Consider the following 9,333-nt stretch of genomic DNA (forward strand, 5'->3'; position numbering starts at 1 on the left):
GACTGGCTGCTAAGCAACCTCCCCACCCTGGAAGTAGCCATTCAAGTCATTGTGACATTGCTTTCTGGAGGCAGCATTGTAGTGCAGAGGGAGCCAGAAAAGTGCAACTTTGAAAATCAGCTCTGCTGCATGCCAACTTCATCATCTTGGGCAAGTTATTTATCCTCACAAAGTCTCCCTTCCTCGTCTGTAACAAGGGGACAATATTTGCCACACAGGAGATAACTGTAAAAAACTACCCAGTCCAATGCTTAGAGTACTCATCTTGTTTTAGTTCCTCCCTTTATGCTCTCATTTGTCAATTTATTCAACAAGTCAACAAGTATTTATTAAACTCTTTATGATATGCTAGGCACTGTTCTAGGCAATGGGGATGTAGCATGAATAGAAATCCCTGCCCTCATGGAAATTAATTCTAGTCGGGTAAACAGACAATAAAAAAGGTAAGGATGTAAAATGTTTGGCTTGTTGGGTAGTGATAAAAGTGCTAAGGAAAAACCAAAGACGCACAGAAGGGGGAGAAGGAGAAAAGGGGTTTCAGTTTTAGGCATAGTGTCCAGGAGAGGTGTCACTGAGAAGGTGACTGAAGAAAGACCTGTAGGAAGTGAGGGGGTCAAATGGATATTTGGGGAAAGAGTGTTCTAGTTTTGCAAAGACCCTATGGTAGTAGCATGCCTAGAATATTTGAGAAACAGCTGGAAGGTCACCATATTTGATATGGAATGGATGAAAAGAGTGGTAGGAGGTGAGGTCAGAGGTCATGAGCTTAGACCCTGTCTGCTCTCTTCTTGCACATAGTAGGTACACAGTAAGCATTTGTTTGAATGACTAACGTTTGAATATAGAAAGACCAGAAGAAGGAGAGCACTATGTTTTTATGCTTCAATAATTTCTGCATTCTAGAAACGGTAGCAGAATTAAGCTTTGTGGGAAAACAGTGGTATTGGAAAAGGCAATAGTTTTGGGAAACCACTTGGATATAACCAAAGCCACTAGCCAGATGTTGTTCAAAGAAGCTACCCCTGAGAGTCAACAGCCTCTTTATTTTTTTAAAAATAGACCTTATTCCTTAGAGCAGTTTTTAGGTTTGCAGAGAAGTTGAGCAGAAAGTATACAGATTGCTCACCTTCCCACTTTGGTATGGAACATGTGTTACAACTGAGGAACCAATATTAATGCATTATTAGTAACTAAGGTCCACAGTTTACATTAGGATTCACTCTTTGTACATGTTTTTGTGTTTTGACAAATGTGTAATTTTTTATATTTGGCAAATGTTATGTATCTGCCATTTCAGTATCACAAGGTATAATTTTACTGCCCTAAAATTTCCCTGTGTGCCATCCAATGATTCCTCCTCCCACCCCACAAACTGCTCTTTTTACTGTCTCTAATAGTTTTGCCTTTTCCAGGATGTCAACAGCTATCATCAACTTGAGTCTTATTTTCCCATGTTCTTTACCCCTCTCCCAGCCCATCTCATCAATGTTGAATTTAGACGATGACACCACCCTTTCCCCCCCAGCATCCCTGCTTATACTCTTTTAATGGCTTTCAAGCTCATGAACACTAAAATCCAAACTTCTGTTCCGAAACCTTACATGGCAACCCTGGTTTTCTTTTACCCAACATGCCAAGTTCATTTCCACCTCAAAAACTTTGAACTTGCTATACTTTCTGCCTGAATTTCCCTTTCCCCAGATCTCAGAATGGCTTGTTCTTCTTGAATGCCAGGATCAATCTCACAAGGAATGTCCTCAGAGAGGTCTTTCTGGACTGCTCAAGCTAAAACAGCTTCTTCCCCTAATCACTTTCTATCACTGTTTCATTTGACTCATTTCTTTTCTTATTTATTGTCTAACTCCTCCACCAGCAATGTCTGATCTTTGTGACAGTGGATTTTTTTCTCACTGTCTTCATTACCTAGGATATTAAATGACCCATAATAAAAAATAAATTTTATTAGCTAATTATCCAGAAAGCTGCATGTGCCTTGTCACTGTCACCAGTGCCATCAACTACTGTAAGACCATGATGTTTTGTCAAGTGAGCCAGTAAAACACAATAGCTAAGACTGTGAGCTCTGGGCCAGCCTGTCAGGGTCTAAATCTGGTCTTGCAACTTACTACTATTTGGTGTTGGATGGCAACTAACCCCTCTGTGCTTCAATCTCCTGGAGTTAATGTCATCTACTTTTTAAGGTTGCTGGGAGAATAAAACCAGAAAATAAATGTAAAATGTAATAAGCATGCAGAAAAATATTAGCCATTATTTTATGCTTTTATTTGTTAGGGTTCCTTTAGTTGGAAATAAAAGCAACAAACTGAGTCGGCTTAAGTAGCAAAGAGGAATTTGTTATATGATTTTAAAGGTATCTTACAGGACCCAAAGACAGAAATGCCTCTGGGCTTTAGAGAGAACTAGAATCAGGAATTGGGAAGCCATTGGTAAGTGTGCTCTCTCTTTCCATCTCATGTGGCAGCTTTCCTCTGTAAGTCATTTTGCTTTGCATCCAGGCAGCTTTCCCTTCTCCTCAGTCCCCATGGCAGAATTTGGCCTTGCTAGTCCCCTAAGCATATATACTGGGCCCAGCTACTCTTGAGGATTAATAGGAAATTCTTTAGTCTCAGTTGCATATTCCAAGGGGTGATGTTCTGACTGGCCATCTTGAGTCCATTGTCCACCACAGTCAATCTGCCAGGCCAGGGGAGGGATGAGATCATGCAGTGTGAACACAGTATTTGGTCACTATCCTACGGTGTGGTTTCAGTGATGGTGTTTTAGTTTACCAAAGTTGCCAGAATGCAACATACCAGAGATGGATCGGCTTTTAATAAGGAGATTTAGTTACAAATTTACAGTTATTTGGAGGAAAGGCAGCGAACTTTCTCCTGAGTTTCTGACACTAAGGGAAGAACATGACTGCTGGCCTTCTCTCCTGGGTTCCAACGGCTTTCCCCAGAATGGAAACATCTGGGTCTGAGCTCTGAGTGCTGAGATGAGGTATGTCGAACTGCTGACCTCTCTCTTTTAAGCCTCCAGCTAATTAAATTAAACTCCACTCACTGTGGAAGGCACTCCTCTTAGCCAACCCAAATGTAATCAGCCATAGATGAATTTCATACAGATGATATAAGTCCACAGCCATAGAACAAAGGAACATAATCCCCTGGTCAAATTGACACCTGATCCTAAGTAGCACAGATGGGGACAATCTCCTGAGAAAGGGATATTGATTGCCCATGAACTGGGCAGACCCAAAAGGAGTTCACTGTACAAAGCTGGCAACCCAGGAGGTACTGTTCCAACTTTGAGTCCTCAATGAAGTGGAGAAGATCCCCAGCTTCCTGCTTCTTGAGCAATCCATGCAACACTGCCTGTGTCCCAGTCTCTCAGAATCGCTTTGGCTCCTTCCTGAGAACAGTCACCAGGCTACAGACCTATCCTCTTCATATCCTAATCTCATCCCTCCTCCAAGCATTCAAATATTTCCTTCCAACAGACTCCAAACTTTGTGCAAATCACTTCAAGCAGAAAGAAGACTGCAGGGCTTCTGGCTCCACCACTTCATCACACACTACCTCTGATACTCCACCCCTCATGCATGGCCTGTGTTTTCACATCTAGAAAGATTTCCACCCAAATTACACAAAACTCAGGAGACTCATGTTCTTACTGCTAGATTTTATTGCAGAACTCTAGGTAGAAGCAAGAATTCCTAAACAAGGACATCTTTAGAACCCTAGAGAATGAAGGCAGAAGTCATGTTTATGCCCAGTTGTAGCAATCACAGCTGGTGTCAAAGACAAACCCAGATTGGCAATGCTGCTGGTATGTGTTCCCATTCAGGCAGTGCCTGAAGGCATTTTTGTTATTAGCAACAGGGTGGAGGCTGTTGGCTTTGCCAGCACAGAATCCACTGCCCCCAGAGCTGCCTCCAGAGCTGCTGCTTCCACTTGCACTCCCACTTCTGCTTCCACTGCTGGAAGGAGGTGTTATTGGGGCAATGGGCTGAGTGGGAGCTGTGCAACTTGAAATATACAACACAAAGAGCAACCAAAGGTGAAGAGATCTGTGGAGGGTGGGCAGGGGCTACCTCAGAAGCTTGGCTAAGAGGTGAGGTGCAGTTACCTCTGGATCCCTGAAACAGATCATAAGATAACTCCATACTCAGGAATTAGGAAAATTTATAATCTCAAACCAGCCTGGTTTTAAATAAAAGAAAATCTTTCTTCTCTGATATTGTCAAAATCATTTTAAAGATGTATTTACTGAATATCCAGTATGTGCAAAAACACTTCTTTAGTATTGAGGCATAAGTGGTGAACAAATAAGTGCAAAGAAAATCTCTGGGACTGCTGGAAAAAATTTCAGGAATTGGTACTTTCCCTATCACAGATTAGAAATGTATGAGCAGTAGTGGGGTTTTCTTGTTAAATCTTCCCACATGGACTGTGATAAAATTTTAATCATATATTTTGTAGGGAATAGATGCTTACATTGCCTTCCATGGGCATTAATTTCTTGAATTTATTACATACTTTTACGGCCTATTAGATCTGGAAATCCTAGCTAGATAGGCCTGGTTTCCCACAGGAGCACAAAGCTCTTGACATGGAATTTCAAGGGCAGCACCTGTCTCTCAGCTAGGACAAGAGCATTGAGGTAAAACAGGAAGAGGATCCCTGGGCAATGACATGGGCACACGTTGGTATTGCCTTTTGAGTTGGAGAAGAGGCATTTCTGTGCTCTGGACACCTCCTGCTGTCACTTTTTGCACTCTGCAAGTCTAAAGCATTCTCCAAGGTGGAGATAAGGGGGATCTTGCCCTGGTTGCAGAAAATGCCAGTCATCCAGGTCAATGGTCCAGACCATGGCGTCTCCAAAGTTGTTCTGCTTAAGCCACTGAGCCTGTTCAAGCACAGAGGACACCACAAGACATTTTGTTTTCTGGGACTCAGGGCTGAGACATCATCATATCTGAGGGCCCCACTTTACCTTGACATTGAAGCTCTTGACATCATCATAGACAACCCACTTGGTGCCCTGATAGCCATAAGGCACATCCTGGGTGGGCAGCCCACATCTGAGTAGCTCCATTTTGCAGGAAAGTGCAAATCTTTAAAATGTCCAAAATTCCAATCTTTTAAATATAAGCATACATTTGCCTCTTTGATTATTTTCCCTTTCATGTCTTCAATTGTGTTTTTTCAATTATGGATTTTTATATGCGGTAAAGAAGATCAAGTTGCTTTTCAATACTCATATGTTGTTCCTACTCTTAGTGATTGATTTCTGAAGCCCTTGGTAATCTGAGAGATACATTTCTTTTATTCCCTTGTGTGCAGACACGAATGACATTAAGTTTGTGCTCTGTTGTGTGGAGGAATGTTGCACATTTTTCAGTGGTCTTCATACTAGACTAGGTAAATAAATGATTTATGTAAATGCTTCAAGCATTTGCAGATACTCTGTGTTTAGCAGAGGTAGGGAACAGAATGAACATTCAAGATTTCTGCTGATTCTAACTCTAATACTGCTTAATACTGTACATGGAAATCACAGAATACTCCTCATCCCAAGCAATATACTTCATAGTAAGCCCAGAATCCTGGCTGTCTGGTATAGGGCCCAGCAGGACCAGCACCAGAAGTTGAGGCACCAATGCCAATGTTGGCAGGATTGCTCAGGAGAAAGGTATGCCCATAGGCTAGGAATCCAACGAAGAGGTTTTCAGCTGGGGCCCTGTTGTCCTTCCGGTAGTTCATGGCGTACTCCTGTGATGAAAGAGCATTAGCTAGAGCTGACCTCTGATGGCCTGATGCTAAGTTATGTTAGTCTCCTGTTCTAACTAGCAAACTTGTGTGATGTTAATGATAGATGGATTAGCTAGTATTTTTTTAAAAAATTTTTGGTGAAATTATAGTTAGTGATCAGCACTTGAGGACAGTTGTCTAAATAAGATATTTGCAGAAATTGTGTTTATTTTGCCCTCAAATCTCCATGTGATTTACACCATCATTGCTGGTCTCTTTGTAAGTCTGGACAGCAATTCACCACAATGAAATAGGCATTCCTGCCTGTGTCAGTGGGGTACTCGTACGGGGGGGCTGTTCCTTTCCAGTGTGGTGTCCCAGGAGCCATGGAAGTCGTAGGTCATGACATGGATGTAGTCCAGATATCTGAGGGGAGGTAAAGGATTTAGAATACTTTCTGATGGTTATTTCCTACAACCTCTCAGGCAAGAGATACCATGGCCAAAGCCTCCTAAACAAAGTCCCCAAACAACAAGACAGAACAAGGACAAGGGTATCCTGCATAAGTAATGCCTTCAGGAGTTTGAGGTACATCATTCACTGGGACAACTGGGGGATCTCATAGCCAGACTGGATGTTGGAGATGCCAGCAGCAACTGCAGCAGTGACCATCAGCCTGGGCTTGTTTATCTGCATGGCTTCTTGCTCAAAAGCTTCACACATTTCCTAGAGAATATTAAAGTTTTGTAGAGCATCTGTGAAACTACTATCAGGTCCTTAAATAATAAAATGAACATATGATTGCACAACGTTTTCTTTTTCAAAGTGCTTACACAAATTTTATGTGTCTTGAATCTCTCAAAAACTCTAGAAAGTGGATAGGACAGATATTAATCCATTTTATAGTTATCTAATATGCAGAGAAATTAGATGATTTCTCCAAAGTCTTACAGCAAGTTAGCATTCGGGTCCTGAGCAGAATCCAGTATTCGGATGACCACTCAGAAATTCCACTTATATCTTGACATACAAGGTATGTTACATAGAAAGAATCAGCTCATATCATGTTAAGTCTCTGAAGCTATAGTTGCTGCAGTAACTTATATTAGCTTTTAACAACTTGGAAACTTTCTCCCCTTTGTCTAGTAGGCAAACTACTTTATAGGACTGACATCACATCAAATGCTGATTTAACCAATGAGGAAGTAGGAGACAGCCAGATGCAAGTTCTCATCTAGTGCTAGAGGCACATCTTCCAATGGTATTCCACATGGCTTTAATGTCTGTTGGACTACTGGGTCCAGTTTCTATAATTGCATTATTAGTCTGTGTCCTTGTATGTTTGAGCAAAAGTGGCTCTGAAAATTGTCAAGTGGGAACGGCTGAGGGAACAAGATATTTCACTGGAAAAAGAGATAATACAGGTAGGACACTATAGCTGTCTTCAAATATTTAACCAATGTATAGCAAAGGGAACAGTTCTATTCTCTTCTGCTCCAGGGGTAGAACTAGAACCAATATCTGGATGTTATACGTTATGACTAGAGGCATGTCTCAACTCAAGATAAGGACATTACTTCTGATAAGTAGAGTTCAACATTATTAGATTAATCTTTCAAATAATGAACTCTTAGCATTGGAAATATTCAGAGGTGGGCTAACAATCTGTCAGGAATGATATAGAAAGTAATTTCTGTCTTGGGAGAGATTAAATCTAAACAGCCATCCTTGGTATTTGGCTTTTCCCAATCCACTTTCTTGGTGATCTCTTATTCAAGTATCTTTGTGGATAACTTCAGTATGGTTTATCAAGTCAAGTTGTTTGTCCTGAATTGATGTTTATCCAATGCCTATTGGGCATTCCTTTAAGAAATTCTACAGATATCTCACACCCATCGAGATCAAAACTGAATCAATTAGTCCTTTTTATTTCTCCAAACTTACTCTTCTTATTGTATTTACTACCTTCATTAATAGCACGACAAACAAACCTGGTTTGAAAGGATGTATGTCCCCTAGAAAAGCCATGTTTTAATCAAAATCCCATTTCATAAAGGTAGAATAATCCCTATTCAATACCGTATGTTTGAAACTGTAATCAGATCATCTCCCTGGATGATGTGATTTAGTCAAGAGTGGTTGTTAAGCTGGATTAGGTGACGACATGTCTCCACCTATTTGGGTGGGTCTTGATATGTTTCTAGAGTCCTATAAAAGAGGAAATGCTTTGGAGAATGAATGAGATTTGGAGAGAGCAGAGAATGCTGCAGCACCACAAAGCAGAGAGTCCATGAACCAGCAACCTTTGGAGATGAAGAAGAAACATGCCTCCTGGGGAACTTCATGAAACGGGAAGCCAGGAGAGAAAGCTAGCAGATGACGCTGTGCTCACCATGTGCCCTTCCAGATGAGAAAGGAACCCTGACCGTGTTCACCATGCGCCTTTCCAGATGAGAGAGAAACTCTGACTGTGTTTGCCATGTGCTTTCTCATTTGACAAAGAAACCCTAAACTTCATCGGCCTTCTTGAACCAAGGCATCTTTTCCTGGATGATTGGGCTTTTCTACAGACTTGCTTTAATTGGGACATTTTCTTGGCCTTAGAATTGCAAAGCACCAATTTATTAAATTCCCCTTTTTAAAAACCACTCCATTTCTGGTATATTGCATTCTGGTAGCTAGCAAACTGGAACATGTGGGAAGAAGGAAGATGGAGTAAGAGAAGCTCAGCACAGCCAGGTGTTCTGCTATTGTTGATATTATGCATATATGCATGATACATACCTTCCTGTCATCTGAACTTCCCCCAGAGACCTGGGTTACTCTCTATGGATGTGATCTCTTGTGTACCATCTCAAGATAATATGAAGATTGGTAAAATACACTTCATTACATCCCAGTATGTTCAGGGTTCTCAGAGAAGCAAGCAGCTCAATTACTGTTTTCTGTTCTAGAAGCCTTCAGCTCATTGTTAATTGATCATTGCTCCTTCTCAGATTGTATCTATTTTTAGACCTTGCTCTTTCTTCTCCATCTGTTTTAGTTTGCTAAGGCTACCAGAATGCAGTATTCCACAGATGGACTGGCTTTCATAAAAGGGATTTAGTTAGTGACAAATTTAATAATTTGGAAAGGTGCACAGTGATGTCTGCTGGTCCTCTCTCCCAGCTTCTGGGTTCAAGTGGCTTTCCTGGGGACATTTCTTTTCTGCATCTCCAAATATCTGGGTCTAAGCTGGCTCTGATTACTGAGGTGAGGTGTGCTGGCCTGCTGAGCATGTTTTCTCTCTCTTCTGATTGTTCTTTTAAACCCCCAGTTGATCAAATTAAAATGTCTCTCATTGCAGAAGACACTCCGCTCAGCCTACTGCAGATGTAATCAGTCATGTATGAATTTCACATACTGGGTATTTAAACCCATGGCAAAAGAACAACTGGGCACCATTACCTGGCCAAGTTGACACCTGAACCTAACTACTATACCATCCCTTTTGTGTCCTGATTCACTGCAATCAACCCTCTCCAGAAATTCATCTCCCTTACTGGGCACCTAAAGTGGATATTCTCCAGGTATGACA

The 9,333-nt window shown here is 41.3% G+C and overlaps 1 pseudogene; it reads right to left on the bottom strand.

Annotated features, from left to right (window-relative positions):
• Positions 1 to 3,768: 3,768 nt before the first annotated feature.
• Positions 3,769 to 6,485, bottom strand: LOC143649871 (acidic mammalian chitinase-like; annotated as a pseudogene).
• Positions 6,486 to 9,333: the final 2,848 nt, after the last annotated feature.

Source organism: Tamandua tetradactyla, chromosome 11 (genome assembly GCF_023851605.1).
Source record: "Tamandua tetradactyla isolate mTamTet1 chromosome 11, mTamTet1.pri, whole genome shotgun sequence".
Classification (NCBI taxonomy): Eukaryota; Metazoa; Chordata; class Mammalia; order Pilosa; family Myrmecophagidae; genus Tamandua; species Tamandua tetradactyla.